The sequence below is a fragment of the Drosophila ficusphila genome, unplaced genomic scaffold (assembly GCF_018152265.1).
Source record: "Drosophila ficusphila isolate 14025-0441.05 unplaced genomic scaffold, ASM1815226v1 contig_791, whole genome shotgun sequence".
In the NCBI taxonomy this organism is placed as follows: Eukaryota; Metazoa; Arthropoda; class Insecta; order Diptera; family Drosophilidae; genus Drosophila; species Drosophila ficusphila.
Window position 1 is genome coordinate 3,084,955 of NW_025064737.1, and position 13,607 is coordinate 3,098,561.

Genomic DNA, 13,607 nt, shown 5'->3' on the forward strand with positions numbered 1-13,607 from the left:
AATTTGTTAAGAGCGTGTTCTTTGGCAAGGGCAAACCCTTTGTTTCAAACCAACTCTATTGTTTCGCGATGGGTTAATATTGCATATGTGCACCACTCGTCATTCATTCGGTGCCCCAAACGACTGTCTATCGGCGGACAAATCCAGCGACTGCTGGGGGCTCCTTTGATTGCATTGTCTCGTCATGGTCTCGGGTTCGAGTGGTTCCTGCCTGCATCGCTTTCAGTCAGGCCCCTTCTTTTTATAGTTCTCACTCACTCCGTTGTGCAGGAGCCCCTTCAGTTCCCCACTTGAAGCCCCTGCCCTTGGTTCAGTGGCGGATTTTTAGGTGATTCCTGGGGGTGCAAACACTTAGGCTTGTAATTAGTTATGAAAGTTGCTGGTTTTCAGAAGCTAAATAGATTTATCAGCCGGGAGGAAACCCTGAAGGATAATGCAACAATTTCATCTACAGTTGTTTAAGGATAAACGAAGATGGCTTTAGAAAATGATTTAAGCTTTCAGGCGAACAGTTTTAAGAATTACAAGTAAGTGATATCTTTTCCGAGAAAATGAAACCCTTCTGAACACATTGACGACCCCTCTGGAAATTTCCCTTTGTGCGCCTCTGTTCCTTTTCAATGTTTTTCTTGCCGCCGCTCACTTGACATACAATTATGTTGATGACATTGTTGTTTATATGCTTCTTTTTTCGCTGCTGATGTTGTTCTTGCTGTGTTCCCCTCAACTGCAGTAGCAACAACAATGCGGACAATTTTTATGGGCATTCTGGGCTGTGTTACAAGCACAGCCCATATATCTACCGCTCTCGCCGACCCATCTGATATATCTTTGGTCATAGCCAAGTCTCTTGCACCCGGCAAAGTGTCACGGGGAGAGCTGTGTAATATACGGGGAAGTGTGTAACAGTCAGCACTTTCCAACTTGTATATATATAGTAAGTATATATTTGTACATAAGTTCTTTGAAACCCCAATAATAATAAAATAATATAACTTAGAGTAGGAAACTCAACATATCGTATGTGATTTTGTCATCTTGTCTTGTGCATCTTATATTGTGATTTTTTCTGAAGCGATCTCCCCTTATTGTGCAGCCTTAATTAAAATTCGTTGGGTGTCGAATGTGGTGTAGACGAGGTTTATCTGGCTCCTGGATTTCCCTCTCGACTGGGCTGCACTCGAGTGCAATTGTCTCGGCTTCTCCGAATGCAGTCGGCATGTGGGCATCTCCACCCTTTAGATTTCCTCGCCTGTCATCGCATCCGCAGACCATCTTATCCATTCCGAGAAGCAGCCGCATAAATTATCCGCTTTGATATGGGACTTGTAAGGATTCCGTTCCTGCGATGATCAAATGATTTTGATTGAACAAATGTCAGGGGAGGAGTGCGGGGAGGCTTCCAGCAATTAACTGGCTTTTTGTGCTCCCCAAAGATGACCCGACGAAACCCCAGATTACGTCTAATGAAGAAAAATGAATTGCGCCGATGATTCGACAGATTCAAGTTTCCTCGGGCCGAAAGTTTCCGCCCGTCCCGAGGAAAAGCTTTATCTAATAAATTTCCACCCAGCACGTAACACAAAATATGCGTGTAAATTTCAGTTATTGATTTATGGCCAGGCACGTATGGGCATGTGTGAGCGAAAGGCATTTGTATAAATACGCAAAATAATGGCATCTCCAATGTGCGAACTTCCCCTGACCATAAATCAAGATGAGCCCGGCAAACAAAGCGATTTTCCTGCCTCCGCCACCGCCGCGCTCCTCCGCGCAAAAGTACATTTATTTCAGCCGGCAAGCCTTTGCGAGGAAAGTTCTATTTGATTTCGTATTAGGAGCGAAACTGCTGAGCTCACATAAATTCCGCTTTTAAACGAAAATTAGTGGGGGCGGGCGGACGGACGGAGCCGAGCGAGCGGAATCAGCCCGAGAGATTAAAGTTGGCAACGTGCCGGAGTACGTGGCCGGGAAATCATTTTCTGCCGCAACATTTTCTGCCATCTCAGCCCGACGCCCCGGCGTTCCGTTCGTTTGAGCAGGAACGTGAAAAGTTTTTTGAACCGAAAATTACTTGGGCAAATATTGCTTTGTTCAATCGCCGCCGCAGCTTGGAAATTATGAGGGAAAACTTGCAGGCGGAGCAATTAGAAAAGTTTTCCCTGGACAACTGTCTCAGATGGCTCGAGAAAACTTCTCAGCACTACGCTCTCAACAGGGATGTTCCCTAATAAAAAGTATTGCTTTCTTTCCAAAAAATATATAGTATTCCAGTGTTGCTCTTCGAATATTAAACTATCAGTGGTAAACAAGTTCTCTAAGACAACAAAATTCGAATTCAAATTTTTTATATGCCAAAACATAAAATTTGTTGTGTACTTTAACGGTTTGGATTGACTTAACTCAAGCTGAATCTCATTCTTCATAAAAACGGATATATCATGATTTTACAATTCTTAGTGAATTGTTTTATAAAGCTATCACAAACTTAAGATGACATAATTTTTAGGGCTCTCTGGTGCGAAGCCACATCTTTGTGACTGCAGAGCTAAAATTGAATTTCCTCGAAGACAACCCTTCTTTCGGGCTCCTCAAATCGGAGATCTCCGCTATTGACTTTTCTGCCTTAATGAGATTCCCTGTCAAGGCTGAGCGCATGCCCAACGCCCTTCCCGAAATCGTTTAATTGCACACGCGGTCCGTGAAAGGGGCCCGGACTTCGGGCCATATTTATCCGCCGACTACCTGCCCTTTCCCTGTCGAGTTCCCATCCCGAACATATGGCGTTCGAAAATACACATAGTGTAGCAGCCCAGCGAGTGGCTCGTAAAAAATTATCTCCTGCATTGTTCCGTGGCACGGTCGGGGTGCCCATAAAAACCCGGCCCCGGTCCCTGTCCCGAACCAAACCAAACCAAACCGAATATGACCAAACCAATCGCAGCCCAACTAACAACCCATAACCGAGCCAAGCGAACCGGCGACGTCGGCATAAATCACTAGGAACTTGTTAATTGTGCGCCTATTTATTGGATGCATTTGGTTTTTGGGAAAAATTGAGGTGGTAAGTGATAGGCAGACACATGCCGCTAAAAGGGGCAAACAGACAGCGAACAGGTTACTCTGAGTGCCAGACCTCGATAAGATAGAAGGGACGACGGGTTGGAGCTCCCTTCAAAGAGGCCGTTAACAGAACCCACTCCGATCGGTCTCCAAAAAACAGAGAAGCCTGCTCGCCTTCTCAACACTTTCAGACTATCAAAATAGCAATACGATTTTATAAAGTACTATAACTAACAATAATTAGGTTTATGAGATACCCTACATGTCACTTTCAAAGCCAAGAATACCAAATTTTTTTATGTAAGTTAGCGACTGGAATAAGAATTTATTTTGGATGTATTCATTTGCCAGCTCATATCGCAAAAATTTAACTGATTTTTATTAAAGAAAAAGCAAATCAAATAAACTTTCAGAAAAAACATTGATAGAAAAAACATAAAACCATAAAACATAATCATGAATCTGTTTTCGTATACAAAAAAACTTTTGCAGATAAACTAAAATAAGCGCATTCGTTTCGCGCTTTTCTCATTTGATCTTTCCAAAGCGGCCAATGGAACTGGGGAAAGACTTCAGACCGACAAGAGAGAGGCCCTCTCCGAACAAGTTTTGAAGTCAGGAGCTGGTTAAATGGAATATATAAATGAAATCATCAAACATGCTAACATGCTAACAGTTATATTGTACTGAATGAAGAATTTATGCATGTTTTATTAATAAAGAAGAGGAAGTGTCCATCCTACTTGTATTTTTTATTTTTTAAAACTAGGAAAAAAGGAGTTCCTATGTTGAACTGACTGAGCAACATGTGTAAATGCATTGGGTTTTTGGAGCAGATATATAATAATTTATATATATATATAGTATATATAATTTATTCCTAGAAGCATCTTCAATAAATTAATAGACTGGATCAAATTACATATTTTAAAAGAGAATTTTATTTTCTAAGTATTCTATAATTGATGTGAATCAGAAAGCCAGAGACCTCGTTCAAAGATTTCGTTTATGCCGTATGTATTCATTTAGGTCTACTCGATTAGTTTAAAATACTAAATTGACGAATAGTTTTTTCCTTTTAATTTAATATCTTTAACTAAAAAAATAAAATAAGTGCCGAAAATAAATACAATGTACTTCAATCCTTTTTATTAAAAGGATAATGAATAGATTGTTAACCATTCGAAAATTAATGCCTCCTCAATTTAACAGGTGTTAATATGATTTTTTAAAGGTCATTTATTACCAACCATGAAATATCAATGCTATTACAGGTCACTCTCTTTTGATAGTAAGTATAATGTCACTTATTAAAAAAAAATGAAAATGGCAAACAAAATAAATTATTTAACTTAAGTCTGAAGTACAATGTGTGAGCTGTCATAATTAATAATGAGTACGGTGAACACGGCAAACAGTATAGGATTTCAGTATACTGGTGCTTACTGTAGTTATGTAATTTCCAATGGCATTTACATTAAACGATTCGAGTCACCTTACCGAGATTTTCGAAACATCTTAAGTAGTTGCAATTAGAGTCAGTTAGTACAACATCATGGCTTCAAAAATAACAATAGCAGTAAGTCTAGAAATCATCAATCATATTTCAGTTATTTAACGAGAGTTCTCAGGGGATTCTCCTCCTATGTATTTGTTTTTTGCAATTAGCGTTCGCTGGAGGACCCCATAGCAGTGATCTTTCCAAAGCGGCGGATGGAACTACTGGGGAAAGACTTAAGACCGACAAGAGAGAACTCTCCCATAAAGTTTTGATGTCAGGAGCTGGTTGAATGGAATAAATAAATGAAATCATCAAACATGCTAACAGTTATATTGTACTGAATGAAGAATTTATGCATGTTTTATTAATAAAGAAGAGGAACTGTCAATCCTACTTGTATTTTTTATTTTTCAAAACTAGGAAAAAAGGAGTTCCTATGTTGAACTGACTGAGAAACATGTGTAAATGTATTGGATTTTTGGTGCAGATATATAATAATTTATATTTATCTAATATATAAAATTCTCGTGTCACAGTTTTTGTGACCTTATTCCTCCGAAACGTCTATTCCGATTCTCATGAAATTTTGTGAGCGTATAGAGTAAGTCTGACAATTACCCAACGTCTATTTTTCATCCTCTTAAATCGTGTTCGACATACCAAAAATCGCATATAAAGTGTGTTTCTACCTCATCACACTGACAAAAACACGCTACCATAGCATTTTAAATCAATTTAAACTGGGGCAAAAATCCTTCATCATTAAGTAAAATCATTAATTCTATTTATGAGTGTTTTGTCCAGTGAGCTATGCCAAGAAAACGCAAAGCGGGTACTTTGAGCCGTGATACAAGTAGATCTCGATACATGCGAAATAGAAGATCCGAAAGAATAGCGCAATTGCATCAAGAAGAGCCAGAAGATACACGAGCTGAACGCAATGAAGTCAGAAGGTTAAAACAACGACAACCACGCCGTGTCACAGTCAATAGAGGCAGAACAAATGACCATCAACGACAACCGGTACATCGAACATTTATATATAATTCATTACTGCGTCTAGCATTCCAGTATGAGCCCGATATTGAGTAATATGCTCACTCAAAAGTGGTAATTGGTGCTATGGACAAGGAATGTCCGCTGGCTGGGATGTGGTGCGCGTCAGGAAAAGTGCAACTAAAAAACACCACCTGAACCATTGAACGGCTTACTTATCGGCACGGATCCAGATTCTAACGTGTTCCTGAAGTCAATTCGAACATTCAATTCATGCTTTCTACATAAGTCTAGAACTGAGTAAATTTTGCACAGAAATTATAAAGTCATCTGGTGGCAAAACAACGTTTGCCGGGGTTTGCTAGTATATAATATATAAAATAGACGGATCAAATTACATATTTTAAAAGAGAATTTTATTTTTAAGTATTCTAAAATTGATGTGGATCAGAAAACCAGAGACCTCTTTCAAAGAATTCGTTTATATCGTATATTTGATTAGCTTAAAATATTAGTTTGACGAATTGTTGTTTCCTTTAACTGAATATCTTTAACTAAAAAAATATAATAATTCCCAAATTCAATATATTTTAAACAATTTTATAAAACGATAACGAATAGATTGTTAAGCAATCGATAATTAATGCTTCCTCAATTTAACAGGTGTTAATATGATTTTTTAGGAGCCATTAATTATTAACCATGAAATATCAATGTTATAACAGGTCACTCTCTGTCTTTTGAAGGTAAGTATAATGTCACTTACATAAAAAAAATGAAAATGGCAAACAAAATCAATTATTTAACTTGAGTCTGAAGTACAATGTGTGAGCTGTCATAATTAATAATGAGTACGGTGAACACGGCAAACAGTATAGGATTTCAGTATACTGGTGCTTACTGTAGTTATGTAATTTCCAATGGCGTTTACATTAAACGATTCGAGTCACCTTACCGAGATTTTCGAAACATCTTAAGTAGTTGCAACTAGAGTCAGTTAGTACAATATCATGGCTTTAAAAATAATAATAGCAGTAAGTCTCGAAATCATCACTTATATTTGAGTTATTAAATGAGAGTTCACAGGGGATTCTCGCCCTGTGTTTCTGTTTTTTGGAATTCGCCAGCGGTGCCTCAGTGTGTCCTCAGGACGTGGGCGAAGTCCGACAAGTTGTCCCCACACCTATTGGAGGCTCGGTTGTTTCAGCACTCAGTGCTCAATGTTTGAAGACAGAAACTGGTTGAATGGAATAAATAAATGTAATTTAAAAACAGTAACGAGCTCGCTCGCTATCGCTATGCATTAACGGCGATGCATTAAAATCGAACCACAACTTTAACTCTTTTGTCTCTTATTTCTAACATTTTAACACCGTTCCAAAAAAAAGGTGGCGTAAATGAATGCCTCCTCCATTTATCAGGTGTTAAAATGATTTCTAAAAGGTCATTTAATTTTAACCCTGAAATTCAAAGTTATTACAGGATACTCTCTACAGACTATTTTTAGATGGTAAGTAAGAAGAAGATCCCATAATAAATTATGAGTACGGTGAACACGGCCCAACCCAGATTTTCGAACCATCCTGAGTAGTTGCAGTTTGAGGGAGTTAGTACCACATCATGGCATCAAAAATAACAATATCAGTGAGTCCCGAAAGTCTCACTCATATTTCAGTTATTTAACGAGAGATTCCAGGGGATTCTCCTCCTATGTATTTGTTTTTTGCAATTAGCCACCGGTGAAGGACCCGTGCTCAGAATTCCATCTAAATTGGGTGATTGGGTGATCGGAACTACTGAGGTAAAACTTCAACCAAAAAGGGCGAGGCAAATCTCCCCGCAAAAGATTTGATGTCAACAGTTGGTTGAATGGAATAAATAAATTAAATACAATAACAGTATAATATTATATATATTTTACACAATGTAGATTTTATGCTTGTTTTATTAATAAAGAAGAAGAAGTGCCAATTCTACTTGTTTTTTTATTTTTCTAAAACTAGGAAAAAAGAAGTTCCTAGGGTTATTGGTGCAGATATACAAGAATATAATTTATTCCTAGAGTCACCTATAAGAAATTAAAAGAGTTGATGTAATTATGAATTGTATTAATTATAAATAATACATTTTGTTTTATGAACGGGCACTCAAATATTTATGAAATCGAATCTAACCCCAGTAAACCGAAATCCCACCCATCTTCCCGACCCCAAATGAAAAAGGATGAACTCTTACCCTCAAAACAGGTCTCAGTATCGGCAATTGGAGGTGTTTTTTGAATCTCAAAAAAATCCAATAGTCACTGGGGGTCGTCTGGAGAATTGGGTGGGTGCGGCAGTAACCCAAATTCACTCAATTTCACCAGTGCATTATCCTGATGTGGAGGTTTATCTTTGATAGCGCGCTCCAGTCAATCCATCAGTTTTATATACCTACATAATATTCGCTGTTGATTGATTTTCCTTTCTGCAGGTAGTCTATAAATAAAATTCCAAGTGCATCCCAAAATACGGACGCCATAACCCTACCCGTCGATATTTGTGTTTTGGAACGCTTTGGGCAGCTTTTACCGGCTACCACCCACTCAGAAGACTGACGACTGGATTCTGGAGTATAATGGTGTATCCATGTTTCATCCACGGTTACGTAGTTGCAAAAGCATCGATGCGTTGTGGCTTTTGGTCCGGTGTTGGCAGTTGCGGCACCCACTTTGAGCAGAGCTTTCTCAAATCAAAATGTTCATGTAATATCGAAAACACAATGCTCTCAGAGGCATCATCAATCTCCTTTAATTTCAATTTGCGATCGGCCAAAACCATTTTTCGGATTTTTACAACAGTTTTTGGCGTAACTGCTGTTTTAGGGCGACCACTGAGTTCAGCGTCTTCGGTGTCCACACGACAACGTTTAAATTCATTTTACCAATGTTTGGTGGTTGATTTTCCTGGAGAAGAATCTAGGTAATGTTTATCACGAAACTCGCATTTTTCCATATTTAAAAAAAAACCAACCGATCAAAAAATTTTTTAGTTTATATGGTTAAAAGGCCGTGTGCTGTAAGGGAATTTGAAAAAGTCTGAGCCGGACCCCCCGGACACCCCCCTCCGTAAGCCCCTGAAGATGTTACTTACATAAAAACATAAAAAATCGCAACAAAAACCTATTTTTCAACAATATAATTAATCATATAATATTATAATAAATAATGAGTACGATGAACACGGTTAACAGCATAGGTTTTTTAGTTTGCTACCAGTAGTGCAGTTGCAGTTTGAGGCAGTTAGTGCAACATCATGGCTTCAAAAATAACAATAGCGTGAGTCCCAAAAGCATCACCCATATTTTAGTTATTAAATGAGATTTTCTAGGGTATTCTTCTCCTGTGTTTTTGTTTTTTGCAATTAGCCACCGCTGGAGGACCCCACAGCAGTGATCTTTCTAAAGCGGCGATCGGAACTGTAAAGACCGATAAGAGAAGAGAACTTTTGGAGTCATTAGTTGGTTGAATGGAATAAATAATTTAAATCATTAAACGGTATATACGGTTTAATCAATAAAGAAGAGGAAGTGTCAATTCTACTTGTATTTTTATACCCTTGCAGAGGATAAGGGTATTATAATTTCAGTCAGAAGTTTGCAACGCAGTGAAGGAGACACCTCAGACCCCATAAAGTATATATATTCTTGTTCAGCATCACGATCAGAATCCAAATATGTATGTCCGTCTGTCCGTCTGTCTGTCTGTCTGTCTGTCTGTCTGTCCTCCTGTCGGTTTCTATGTAAACTAGTCTCTCAGTTTTAAAGCTATATTGCTGAAACTTTACCAAAAGGTGTGTAGTTATTGCACGCAGTATATAAGTCGGAACTATATCGGATAGCTCCCATACGAAAGAATGAAATAAAAAATTCTCACGCCGTTGTTTTTGATCAGATCGACTTGAATTCTTCAAGATGGCGTTTTCTAACTTTTATTGAATTTCGGAATTAATTTGATCGACATCGGATAACTGTATCATATAGCTGCCATAGGAGAGATCGAAAAATATATATAGGATTAATTGAAATAAATTGATAACATCGTTGTTTTTTATCCCACGAGCATGATTTTTTGAATATCAAGTTTTTTAACAACTCTTATATTGAGAAAAAAATTTCATAAAAATCAGACAACTATATCTTATAGCTGCCATAGGAAAGATCGAAAAATCTATATAGAAATAATGGAAATAAAATTATAACATCGTTGTTGTTCATCAGACAAGTATGATTTTTGGAATATAGAGTTTTCTTACGACTCTTAAATTACGAATTAAATTTGAACAAAATCGGACAACTATAGGGGAGGGTGGTCCCATACCGACCGGTCGTACCATACCGACCCCCCCATGTTTCTCAGAGATGGCGATGCTAGCCGAATTGTCGGTAACTTCAGTGAAAAGCTGTTATAACACAGACATTTTGGAGATAGATAGCCACTTTGACTTATTTTGTTTCACCGCAATTTTTCCGTTTGTTTTGTTTCAACGCCTGTGACATTTATTTTTGAGCTTTACTGAACTTGAGCTTAAATTTTTTTTTCTCCGCATAAAAATCAGAGAGTAAATTTTTCTGATCGTTGATAGTCCTAGCTTTCACTCACATAATTAGAATTACATCGCTCTTTGCGTCTTTAGTTAATGCCGAGCAGTTAATCAGAAAAGGTCGTGGTGGTGCGAAACCGACCGCTAGGTGATGGTCCGAAACCGACCCCCATTTATTGGCAGCTTAATATGTCATAGCGTATTTTTGAGGGAAAATATGAAAAAGTAAACAAGATTCAGTAAAGAAAAGTAACAGAAACAGCAAAAAGATCAGAAGAAAGCGAAGAGACAGTCATCAACGAGCGGCTTTCGAAAAACAACGCGAAAACAACTCGAAAACTTACTATGAGAAAGAGGACAACTCAGACTTCATCAATTGACTACAGTGCCCTTTATTTCATACATTAATTTTTATTTTCTGGAAAGAACCTTCAATATATTTCTTAATAAACGTCAAAATCATTAAATTCTATTTTATGTTATTAAATTTTTCTGTTAAGAAATAGGGGGTCGGTTTCGGACCACTACTTTTGAGTACGAACAAAAAGTAGAGTTTTATATTTGCCTGAATATCTAACGCTTCAAAGCACCTACGCACTTACTAATCATTTAGATGTATAGTAAACTGATCCCTCTACATAGTAAATTTTTGAACCGAACTGAAAAATTGATTTTTCTCACCTTTATCGCTTTTGCCTTTTAGGGGGTCGGTATGGGACCACCCTCCCCTATCATATAGCTCCCATATGATCCATAGTCAAAAATATGGAAAATGAATAGAAAAATCGGCATAGCTTCGATGTTGTTAGGCTTTATGCATTTTGTTCGACATATTTGAGATCTGCAAGGGTATATAAGCTTCGGCTTGCCGAAGCTAGCTTCCTTTCTTGTTTATTTTTCTAAAACTAGGAAACAAAGAAGTGCCCACGTAGACCTGGCTGAGGAACATGTGTAAATGGATTGGGTTATTGGTGCAGATATATAATAATTTATATTTATATATAATGTCTGGGTGATATTTAAAACACAATTTATGTTTTTTGATCAATATATTTCGGTCAATATCAACAGTTGATAACTCCACGTCACTTGGCGCAGACGTGTCAAAAATTGCCCTGAAGACGGTTGCCGAGGAGCAACCGAAATATATTGGTCAAAAAACATAAATTGTGTTTTAAATATCACCCAGACCTTGAGCCGGCAAAACACCAATATTCAATTCGAAAGGTCGCTAACACCCACAAATTTATATATAATATATAAAAAAGACTGGATCAAATTACATATTTTAAAAGAGAATTTTATTTTTAAGTATTCTAAAATTGATGTGGATCAGAATGCCAGAGACCTCTTTCAAAGATTTCGTTTATGCCGTATATATTCATTTAGGTCTACTCGATTTGTTTAAAATACTAGTTTGACGAATCGTTTTTTCCTTTTAATTTAATATCTTTAAAAAAAAAAAAAAATAAAATAGGTGCCGAAAATAAATACAATGTACTTCAATCCTTTTTATAAAAGGTTAATGAATAGATTTTTAAGCATTCGAAAATTAATGCCTCCTCAATTTAACAGGTGTTAATATGATTTTTTAAAGGTCATTAATTACCAACCATGAAATATCAATGTTATTACAGGTCACTCTCTTTTGATAGTAAGTATAATGTCACTTATTAAAAAAAAATGAAAATGGCAAACAAAATAAATTATTTAACTTAAGTCTGAAGTACAATGTGTGAGCTGTCATAATTAATAATGAGTACGGTGAACACGGCAAACAGTATAGGATTTCAGTATACTGGTGCTTACTGTAGTTATGTAATTTCCAATGGCATTTACATTAAACAATTCGAGTCACCTTACCGAGATTCGATCTTAAGTAGTTGCAACTAGAGTCAGTTAGTACAACATCATGGCTTCAATAATAACAATAGCAGTGAGTCTCGAAAGCATCACTTATATTTCAGTTATTAAATGAGAGTTTCCAGGGGATTCTCGTCCTAAGTTTCTGTTTTTTGGAATTCGCCACCGGTGAACCATTTCTTCAGGTTGTGGACGAAGTTAAACAAGATTCCCCCGCACCTTATGAAGGCTCGATTGTTCCAGCGGTACAAATGAGAACGCAATGCTCCATTCCCTGTATGAAGTCAACAGTTGCTGGTGGTTGAATATAGTAAATAAATGTAATTCAAAAAACAGTATAATATTAAATGTATTGTACAGAATGCAGATCAACACAAGGTCTATATCATGTTTTATTAATAAAGAAGAGGAGTTTTTATTGTACTTCAATTATTTGATTTTCAAAAAATTAATTATAAATTTATACCTTTAAGAAGGTAAGGAGTTCGAGGACTATAAGTAAATAGATTTGGTTGTTGGTGCCGATCTAAAAATTTATAACTGATTTCTAGAGTCGCCTACAATAATTTCTCTTGTATTATGATTGGCATTCAACTATTTAAATTGACTGTCTACTGAACGCTGCTATGAAATCGAAATTCAACTTCAGGAACCCCAACCCACCTCCCCCACCCAACTGAACCATTTATCAGGCAGCAATCCGAACCATTTGAATCAATATAAGCGGTAACAAATATTTATGGGCAATGGAGCGAATGTTTCCATTTCGAAGCGCTTATTTATTTGTGAAACAACTTTTCCAGGCAAATAAGGACCCACACAATAAATAGTACGGCTGCGTGTGTCTACGAACACACAAAATTCCGAACTCAGTTTTGTACATTCCGTGTGTACTTTTCTGCCATGCCAGCTAACATTAAATGTTTTTGTTTGGTTTCATTAATGACAATGCTTTGTTGCCAATATTGACATGTTCTCTGTCTGCCTCTGTCTCAGGTGGAGCGAATGAGGGACCGACGGGGTCGAATGTGGAAAACTAAGTCAATGGCGTCAGGTTCTATAATTAACGAGGATCAGAACGGCAGAGATGTTGTTCAAAGATTTAATTTACGTCGTATTTATTCATTTAAGTTTACTTGATTAATTTTAAATAGTAGTTTGGCGAATTGTTGTTTCCTATAAATCTAGCATCTTTAACTGGAATATAAAATAAATGCTGAATATGAATACAATATATTTCAAATAATGTTGTAAGAAAGGGTAATGAATATATATTAGATTGATGGTTTCAAATTAATCCTATATGCCAACTAAACTTATTTTATATCCCCTAAAAAAAGTCTATTTGATTTTATAAGCATAGTAAATTTGGGTTTCCTCGTTCGAGTCACTCGAGCTAAGATCCCGGCAAGGCTTTCCCGAGAAAACCCCAGGGTATTGTGGGCTTCGACAACTGGTTTGGCCTTTCGCTGGCTTTCCCGTGTTTGCTTAGTTGGTCGGCGATGATGATGATTGCCAACTGTCGACAAGGGCCGCTGTTGTTGTCTATTTATAAGAATTATATCTGCATCGGCGAGCCCTGCTGTGCTCATTTGTGTTTTCAG

The 13,607-nt window shown here is 37.1% G+C and overlaps 3 long non-coding RNA genes across 4 annotated transcripts; all 3 read left to right on the forward strand.

Annotated features, from left to right (window-relative positions):
* The first annotated feature begins 4,383 nt into the window (after positions 1-4,383).
* Positions 4,384-4,957, forward strand: LOC108090097. Its single transcript, XR_001771329.2, has 2 exons — positions 4,384-4,642; positions 4,695-4,957. It is a non-coding gene; the product is annotated as an uncharacterized LOC108090097 (long non-coding RNA).
* Positions 4,958-6,417: 1,460 nt separating this feature from the next.
* LOC108090098 lies at positions 6,418-7,048 on the forward strand. 2 transcript variants are annotated; one of them, XR_006245807.1, is made up of 3 exons: positions 6,471-6,594; positions 6,647-6,981; positions 7,034-7,048. It is a non-coding gene; the product is annotated as an uncharacterized LOC108090098 (long non-coding RNA). The 2 variants fall into 2 exon arrangements; XR_001771330.2 differs by lacking the exon at positions 7,034-7,048 and having other exon boundaries at positions 6,418-6,594; positions 6,647-6,900.
* Positions 7,049-12,018: 4,970 nt separating this feature from the next.
* On the forward strand, positions 12,019-12,426 carry LOC108090094. The gene is made up of 2 exons (XR_001771328.2): positions 12,019-12,076; positions 12,129-12,426. It is a non-coding gene; the product is annotated as an uncharacterized LOC108090094 (long non-coding RNA).
* Positions 12,427-13,607: the final 1,181 nt, after the last annotated feature.